We start from the raw sequence: 10,752 nt of genomic DNA on the forward strand, positions 1-10,752 counted from the left end.
GTTACTAAACATTGTCTCATCATGAGAATGGACCATAAAAAAATAATTTTTTTGACAATGTTGAACCATCATGAATGACTTTGTTTTATCTCCTTGAACCAAGATCTTGGGATCTCCATTGTTCTAGGTAGAGTTACCGCCCCGATGACTTGTTCTCGGCCATAGTCGCATTCCCGTCAATGATTTGTCAACTCCCTCTTTAGTTAGGCCTTTTGTAAGTGGATCCGGCACTTTATCTTTTGACATAGTCAATTGTGATAATTCCACTAGAGAGTAGTTGTCTCATAGAGTTATGTCTTCGTCTTATATGACGAGACTTGTCGTTATACATAATTCTTCCAGCCCTTCCTATTGCAGCTTGACTATCACAGTGTATGCATACAGGGGCAATTGGTTTGGCCAAAATGGAATATCTTCTAAGAAATTCTGAATCCATTCAGCTTCTTCTTTTGCCTTGTCTAAAGCAATGAATTTAGACTCCATTGTAGAGCGCGCTATAAATGTTTATTTGGATGATTTCCATGATATTGGTCCTCCACCAATAGTAAAAACGTATCCACTTGTGAATTTTGTTTCAGTTTACCCAGTAATCAAACTTACATCATTATATCCTTCAAGAACGGCTGGATATTTGTTGTAATGTAAAGCATAGTTTTGAGTTTAATCTAAGTATCACAAAACTCTCTTCATCGCCAACCAATTACTTTGATTAGGATTACTTGTGTATCGACTCAGTTTACTAATAGCTCAAACTATGTGTGGTCGTGTACAATTCATGACATACATTAAGCTTTCCAATACTAGTCCAATTGAGACTGACTTCCACTTTTATTCTTTGCAAGATGAAGGTTTACATCAATTTGAGTCTTTGCCCATTTAAAATTCAAAATTTTGATTTTTTCAAGTATCTTTTGAATATAATGAGTTTTAGACAATGCTAGACCGTTATAAGTTTTAAGAATTTTAATTCCTAATATCACATCAGCAACTCCTAAATCATTCATATCAAAATTACTAGCGAGAATACGCTTTGTAGCTTTTATATTAGCAATGTCTTTGCTCATTATAAGTTTATCATCCACGTATAGGAATACGATGACTTCCTTATTTGGAGTATCTTTAATGTTAACACATTTATCATACTCATTGATCTTAAATCCATTTGACAATATGGGTTGATCAAACTTTGCATGTCATTGTTTTGGTGCTTGTTTTAGTCCATAAAGTGACTTAATAAGTTTGCACACGTTCTTTTCTTCACCAGGAACTACAAAACCCTCAGGTTGCTCTACCTAAATTTCTTTTTCCAGCTCTCCATCTAAGAAGACTGTTTTCACATCAATTTGATGAATTTCAAGACAGTATACTGCAGCTAGTGCCATTAACATCCGAATTGATGTAATCCTAGTCACTAGCGAGTATGTGTCAAAATAATCAAGACCTTTTTTTTGTCTAAAACCTTTGACAACAAGTCTTGCTTAATATTTTTTCAATAGTTTAGTCATCTTTCATCTTTCATTTAAAGATCCATTTTTAATCCAAGGGTTTATTCCAAGGAGGAAGATCAACGAACTCCCAAGTATGATTGCTTAAGATTGATTCAATTTCACTATTAATAGCCTCCTTCCAAGAGGTTGAGTCGCTAGACAACATTGCTTCCTTGAATGTTTGAGGCTCACTTACAAGAAGAAATGTTAAAAAATCATATCCAAATGAAGTAGATGTCCTTTGAAATTTACTGCGTCTTGGACTTTCTTCATTAGGTTCATTCTCTTTTGTTTCTTCTCTAGGTTGTTTACACCCCCTCTAGATGACTCAAGTCTAGTTTTATACGGATAGATATTTTCAAAAAATTCAGCACTATCTGATTCCATTACATTTTTATCATGAATATCAAGATGTTCGGACTTATGAACAAAAAATCGACATGCCTTGCTATTTGTGGCATATCCAATGAATACACAATCCACAGTCTTAGGCCTTATTTTTACCCTCTTAGGTATAGGAACGTGGACTTTGTCTAGACACCCCCACACTTTGAAATATTTTAAGTTGGGTTTTCTACCTTTCCATTTCTCATATGGAATTACATTTGTCTTTGAGTGAGTCACTTTGTTAATTATTTGATTTGCTGTAAGGAGAGCTTCCCCGTACAAGTTCTGTGGTAAACCTGAACTTATAAGTAATGCATTCATCATTTCTTTTAATGTTCGGTTTTTCCTTCCTTCAATTTCATTAGACTGAGGAGTGTAGGGAGCAGTAGTTTTGATGGATTATTCCATTTTCTTAACATATTTCTTGAAATGGTGATTCATATTCTCCACCTCTATCACTACTGATCATTTTTATCTTTTTATCTAACTGATTTTCAACTTCAGTTTTATAATGCCTAAATGCATCTATTGCTTCATCCTTACCATTTAGGAAATAGACATAACAATATCTAGTGCAATCGTCAATAAACGTTATGAAATACTTTTTCCCACCACGTGACGGTGTTGACTTCATGTCACAAATATCAGTGTAAATCAATTCTAATGGATTTGAATTCCTTTCAAAAGATTTATAAGGATGCTTAGCATACTTAGATTCAACGCAAATTTGACATTTTTTTTATTGCACTCAAATTTTAGCAAAATATTTAAGTGAATCAGTTTCGGCAAGGTTTTGTTATTAACGTGTCCCAACTGTTCATGCCATAGACATTTAGACTCAAGCAAGTAAGAAGAAGCAAAATCTTTATTCATATCAACTGTCATTACATTGAGTTTGAAAGGCCATCACTAAGGTAGCCTTTTCCTACATACATATCATTCTTGCTTACTACTACTTTATCAGAAACAAATACACATTTGAATCCATTCTTGGTAAGAACTGGAATTGAAACTGAATTTTTTCTCAATTGTGGAACATATGAGACTCTATTCAAAGTCACCACCTTTCCTGATGTCATCTTTAATAGGACTTTGTCAGTTCCTTCCACCTTTGCAATTGCGGAGTTTGCCATAAACAACATCTCATCTGTAGGTGCTGGAGTATATGATGAAAATAACTTTTTGTTAGCAGAAACGTGGAATGAGGCACCAGAATCTATCCACCATTCTCTTGGATTTCCAACCAAGTTACATTCTGAAAGAATTACACATAGATCGTTCATTTCTCCTTTGGATTCAGCCAAGTTTGCTTGATCCTTCTTTTTCTTGTCTTTCTTAGGACCCCGGCATTCAGTAGCCATATGACCATGTTTACCACAGTTGAAGCAGTTTCCATTGAATTTCTTAGGAGGATTGCTTTTTGGACAATATGCTTTCTTTCTTTTCTTTAAGTTTGTGAGATCTACTTCAACAAAATTTACTCCAGATATTGCTGAATTACCACGTGACCTCTTTTCTGAAGCCTTATTATCCGCTTCGATTCTCAACCTTACTATGAGATCTTCAACACTCATCTCCTTTCGTTTATGTTTCAAGTAGTTTTTGAAGTCTTTCCACAATGGAGATAACTTTTCAATAATTGCAACCACTTGAAAGGCATCATTCACAATCAATCCTACATTAAAGATTATGTCAGTATTATGAAAAAACATAAAATTTCTAACATAGGCATTAATAAATTTATACCTTTAGCAATGAGATCATGGATTATGACCTGCAGTTGTTAAACTTGGGTGACGACAGTCTTACTGTCTATCATCTTATAGTCCAGAAATTTTGCCACAATGATTTTCTTCATTCCGGCATCTTCTGTTTTGTACTTCTTTTCTAAAGTATCCCAGAGTTCATTTGAGGTTTTGACATTGCTGGACACATTGTACAGATCATCTTGCAGGCCACTCAAAATATAATTTTTACACAAAAATTTGGGTGTGTCCATGCTTCTATTACCAAGAATCGCTCATCGGGCAGAGTTTCATCTAAAATAACAAGAACATTCTCATTAATGAACTTCTGCAGACTTAACGTAGTGAGATAGAAGAACATCTTCTGCTTCCATCTCTTAAAGTCGACTCCAGAAAACTTTGCAGGTTTCTGAGGCGGCGCTAAGGCAGCATTTGAACGATTATGTGCAACCGATGTTGTTGAAGCACTTACTGTTGCAGCACTTACTTGACTTGAATTAGTCATTTTTCTTTTTTCTATCACAAATTGAAGATAATTTATGTATTTGAAATACTAAAAGTAAAGAACAATTCTTTACACAGGTTGTTTCTGATTTAACGATAAAGTTTTTATGTTCGTTTAATCGGTAATCGGATGAATTTTAAGATTTAAAGCAGAGTAGAAAACCATAAAGGTTTTAATCTCCAAAAACCTCAAATACAGAGATTGTTTAAATTTCTTACGATTGTTATTCAACTAGTATTATAACATTAGCCTAAAATGGCAGGAAAAAAAAAGATGAAACAGAAAGTAAATAGAATACAAGAAGTAATCCGAGTTCACAGAAACTACTGTGTGTCCTAAAGAAATTTAATCCTTTCACTATACCCGAGGTTATGGATTAATTTCTCCAAAGATAAAACGGACTAATCCTGTTAAAGAAATAGCGGTACCTCAAATTTCTTTAACTTCAGCGAATTTCATAACAGCAACAATTCACACAGACTCAGTCGATCCACACTTTGATTTGTTTGAGAGAAAAAATTTATGCAGAGCAGGAAAAAATTTCAGTGCTTCAAAAAATGAAAATTGACTTCCTTTTATTGCCATTTTGAGCAAAAAACGTGTCTGTTCAGAGAAATCTGTTCAGACCCGTTTTATCTAGAAAGTTGTGTCTTTTTTTTAAAAAACAACTTTTAGGAAAAATGTGTCTATTAGGAAAATAACGGCTTTTCGGAAAGTAACGACTTTATCAATCAATCACGTCATTTGTCAAATCCAAATCCAAATCCAAATCCAAATCCAAAGCCAAAGCCGAAGCCGAGCGAGCGACGACGACGCGAGGGGACATCTTCTTCTTAGCTCTTTAAGAAGTAATGGAAGTGTTTCCTTATATAAGGACAACAATTTCACTTTCTTTTGTCGATATGGGAGAAATGACTTTTCATTTGCACTTTGCACATGACTTTTCATTTTTCCTCCAAAATATTTCCCTTACTTTACATATTCTCTCTTTTCTTTTTCCATTCACACTTGCTAAACCCAACAATTTGTAGCTATATAAGGAAATCTATCTAAGGAAAATCAATTGGAAAAATTCTTTAAATATATCTACCTATGATTATGTTATATTTTTCTATTATATAGAAGAGGCAAGTTGAGGGCGACCAAGGGAAAATATATAATTTCACACTAACAAAAATCTATTAAGAAAAATAATAAATAATTCTAGAAACATCTTTTTATATATGAAGTGAATAATGATCAAGGACAAAAATATAATTTCACACTAAGAAAAATCTACCAAGAGTAATAACAAAAAAATTAAATAGTTCTACAAACATCTTGAGTTATTATTATTACCATTGACTTATTTTGTTAGTACTTCACTTTCTTTTCTTTTGTGAGTTATTGTGATATCTATTTTATTATTACTCTATTTTACTATTACTTTACTTTAATTCTTAATATTTTTTCAAGTCATTATACTAATATAAAATGTTCACTTTTTATATCAAAATTTATCATGAATTAATTATTTCAATCTTTATTTTTGTTCTTTTAAAATATTTGAAAATAAATAAGTGTGATAAAATTAAAGATATATATTAGATTGAAATTAAAGAAAAATATGTTAAAAAGTAACTTTACAAATAAAAATGCATAGGATGATATATTTGTATTAAAGACGACCAAAAAATAAAAATGGAATTTCATTCTAATAAAAATTTATCAAGAATAAATAATCTAGAAATATCTTTCTATATATGAAGTGAAATCAAAGGTAAAAATATAACTTCATGCAAACAAAAATCTACAAAAAATGATAACAAGATAATTAAATAGTTCTAGAAACATCTTTAATTATTCTTATTAACATTAGTACCTCGTTTTTTTATTTCTTCATTTTTTATGAGTTATTCAGATATCTATTTGTTATATAAAAGTAAATACACACTGATTACACTTAGCTCTTTATAATTATATATCAAGTATAATATTAGGTGAAATCAATCAAAATTAAAACTAATAATTATATGTATATTTATATTTTGTGTATTGACTTATTTCAAAATTTTTGTGATCTTAAATATGCTATATAATGTCACGACCCAAAATGAGCCGGGAGTGGCACCCACACTTACCCTCCTATGTGAGCGAACCAACCAACCTAAACCCCAACATTTCAACCATAATAAACAGAATATAATGCGGAAGACTTAAAACTCATTAACGAAATCAATTAATAACTTCTAAAATTTATCAATTACTATCCCCAAAATCTGGAAGTCATCACCACAAGAACATCAATCTTCAAATTACTAAATCTAAGAGTATCTAAGAAGCTAAAATAATTTAAAGAGATGGTCCATGTCCGAACTTCAAGACATCAAGACGCGAAGGAAAGAATCCAGTCCGAGCTAGGAATAATAGCTCACCCTGAAATCTGACGTGATGAAGACTTGCTAGAGTTGCGGTTGAGTTGAAGACGACGGTACGTTTGCTGCACTCCACAAATAACAAAGAGAAAACATACAAGTAGGGGTCAGTACAAAACACAAGTACTGAGTAGGTATCATCGGCCAACTCAGAATAGAGAGCAATATTTATCAAATAATAAATTAAAATCAACCATAACACTTAACATGTGACAACAACAAGTACCATAACCATTGGGCACAACCCAAGCACATCTATGAGGACTCAAGCCGCCACACCATACTCATTTGGGAAACAGGTTCATTATATCTGAGTATATTAGCATAATTCAAGATTCATTCTCTTTACTATTCTTGTGCCGGAACGTGACACCCGATCCACTACTACTATCCTGGTGTCGGAACGTGACACCCGATCCATTAATACTATCCTGGTGTCGGAACGTGACATCTGATCCACTACTACTATCCTGGTGTCGGAACGTGACACCCGATCCATTAATACTATCCTAGTGCCGGAACGTGACACCCGATCCATTAATACTATCCTGGTGTCGGAACGTGACACCTGACCCATTAATACTATCCTGGTGTCGGAACGTGACACCCGATACACTATTACTATCGTGGTGTCGGAATGTGACACCCGATCCATTAATACTATCCTGGTGTCGGAACGTGACACCCGATCCATTAATACTATCCTTGTGTCGGAACGTGACACCCGATTCACTATTACTATCCTGGTGCCGGAACGTAACACCCGATCCATTAACCTCATTCTTTTAGTTCATCAAACCTTTTTTTATACCAAGGCATCATCATTAACAAAGTGGTTTTAAGATTTAAGATTCAACAACCTCATCATGCTTATTTTATCACAATTATATAATCACATCATGAAAGCACACAATTAAGCATATAGAAGACTTTACAATACTGCCCAACACATATCATTCGCTATTAAGAGTTTACTATGAAATAGCATAACCATAACCTACCTCCACCGAAGAATCGTGATCAAGCAATCTACTTCCCAAATTCTTTGCTTTCTTCTTCGTTTCTCCCTTCTCTCGTTCGTTCGTTCTCCCCTCTTCTCTCCGTTCTTTCTATTTTTCCTTATTCAAACTCTTTTCTTTTACCCTAATTACCATATAATTAAGCATAAAAGATGACAAAAGTAACCCACTATGTATTCCAAGGTTGTCTCATTTAACCCCCAAGTAATTGAATTATTAACATTAAACCACTAATTTTATAATCATAAGCAGGAATAGTCCAAAACGCCCCTCAAAAACTTTAGCAGAAATCCGACCCAGTCAGGGTTACGCAGTCTGTGACGGTCCGTCGTGCCTGCGACGGTCCGTCCTGCTGCTTCAGTCACAGAGTTCAGAAACTCAAATTCATTAAAGAGTCTGTGACGGTCCGTCGTGCCTACGACGGTCCGTGCTGCTCTTCCGTCGCAAAGTTCATAGAGTTGATCTCAGTACCCAAATTTAAAGAGTCTAAGTGTTTTGGAAATAGACCCCCTCGACCATCCGTCGTGCCCATGACGGTCCGTCGACCCAGACAGTTATTACCAGAATAAACTCTACTGCTCAAAAACGACTAAATATGTCGTTACATATAAAAAATTTAAAATTCAGAAGTTATTTTCTTTTCAAATGAAATTTAAAAAATAAGTTGATATAAATTGAAAAGGAGGGAGTCATATATTAAAAATGAAATATAATGATTTGAAATTTTTAATTCTTCAGTTTAATTTTAAGTTTTTTATATATTTAATAATCACAAAAAAGAAGCTTAAAAACAAAATGTAACAATTTAAAATATTTTTAGAAAAACATAGTTAAAAAAATAATGTAATTTCGTTGACTCCCTAATTTTTATCGAAACAAAAAAAAAAGGTGCATAGATTATTTGAAAATAATGTACGATCTAAAAAGTGTTATGAACCACTGTAAAATCAAAACCAAAAATATATGTAAGAACCATATAAGAAATTTCATTTATTTTCCTAAAATCACTTGTATCACATAAAATGAAACATATAGAGTGGCATATATTATTCGAAAATGACATTAAAGGTATATAAATTAACAATTAAACATATATATATATTTTTAAAACACATTTAAAAATATTAGTTCGCTTTTTCAAATTTCATTTGTGTCACATAAATTGAAAGAAACAAAATAACATATGTTGGGCCTATATTCTAATGAATATTGAAATTCTAACTACAGAAAAATGAGCAGTAATAAAATAAAGAACAACAAAAGAAAGTGTCAATAGAAAAAAAGTTTGTTGAGTGATATAGAGGAAGAAAAAAACTAATAAATAAATAAATTCGAAAAAAAAACCTGAAAATAAATTAATTAATGTAATTCAAAAATAACGTTACAATAATTATTAGTGTATATAGAAATAAAGTTTGTCAACCAACTGCATTTTAGTAATTTTAACATCATTTAAAGGCAAAGTAATAATTTTGTTGTTAATAGTCTTAATGAAAATCTAGAAGAATCCATACATGTCTTAACATTTGTTATGGGCCCACAATGATATTATTGTAATTTTATTAAAATGAAGAGTTTCTACTCATTAATTTCTAACAAACAATGACAAATATTAAACTTGTTTTGACATATTTTCGGAAGAACACTTTTTTTCTAATTAAAATAAAATGTGTTTGAATAGTTAATATTTTGTTACTAGAAATACATTAAAAGGTTATTGAGTAAAGATATTTTTAATATTATGTTACCTAATGTAATCACTACATTCGTATCTTGATTATTAAAATAGTCTTTTAAATAACGAATCAGTATTTTCTAATTAATTTAAAGAAAATATAAAATTTCGTGATTAAAAGAATGAACTGTTTTTACTATCAAGAAATCAATAATTATATAGTGTACTCATCGAAAGATTAAAAATAGAAAGTTTTCATTTCTATATTTTCTTAATATCAAATATAGTAAAATATTTAACAGAGAAAATTTGACAAGGAAAACGTTTACATTCAAATTATAATGAATGTTAAAATTGAAACTGCAGAAAAATGAGTAGTTAAAATAAAGAAGAACAACAAAAGAAAATGTAAATAGAAAATGACTTCGTTGAGAAATATAGAGGAAGACAAATAACAAACAAATTAATTAAATTAGGAAAAACAACCTGAAAAAAGTATATTTGTTATTTTGTGGGAGTAAGATTTAAAGTTTTCATTACGGTATGATATTAAGAAGGTAGTATAAAAAAATTAATTAATGTAATTTAAAATATAACATTATAGTAATTAATATTGTATATAAAAAGAAAGTTTCTTTCATGAACGTTTTTATTCTTGTGGAGTTAAAAATTACTTTTTTAATAAATACTTTCAATATATAAAATATAACACTACGACAATTGTTATGTATCTAGATATAAAGTTGCTCTCTTGATTGTCTTTATTGTAATGAAGTTAGGAATTATTCTTTAAGTATTTCTATTTAGCGAAGACAATAATAAAATATATCACAAAATTCATTGACAAAGTTTATTACAAACACAACAGTATACATAAGTTGAAGCAATAGATACGTGAAAGACATTAAATAGATCTTTACGAATTGATTGTTCAGTGATTAGTATTTTATCATATTCAAAGTTTATGGTGTAAATATTACAAAACAAAGATAATAACATTGTGGGAAAAAAATACCACTTGTGAATACATATAAAGAGCGATGAACTTTTTCAAACATATCAACATTTTATATATTTCTCGTCTACGAAATGTTTTAACTTATAGTCTAATGCATTTCTCTATTTCCTTGATGCGAAGAACTTTTTAGAGTTTCTACTTTATAATTTAGGTTGTAAAGGACATATTTATATCGTATGACCATTTGAAAATGATTATAAATTGATATATTACTAAATAAAAAATAGTATAAAGTAAAAAAATCTCATGTCTTTTGTGGCTAAGTACATCACATCCAAGAACTTTCTTCTATTACAAAAATCTCGAATTTTTCCTTACTCTTGAATACGTTCCTTGATTTCCAACATATTACAAATGACATATTACTTTGGGGGAGGGATTTATTTGAGAGGGATTTTGTATGTATTTGAGAAAAAATAGATATATTTGAGAGGAAATAGGGATGCATAAGAAAGAGTATTATAATCAATTAGTTGTAGATTTATGTAATTTTTCAACAATA

The sequence above is a fragment of the Solanum pennellii genome, chromosome 10 (genome assembly GCF_001406875.1).
Source record: "Solanum pennellii chromosome 10, SPENNV200".
Lineage (NCBI taxonomy): Eukaryota > Viridiplantae > Streptophyta > Magnoliopsida > Solanales > Solanaceae > Solanum > Solanum pennellii.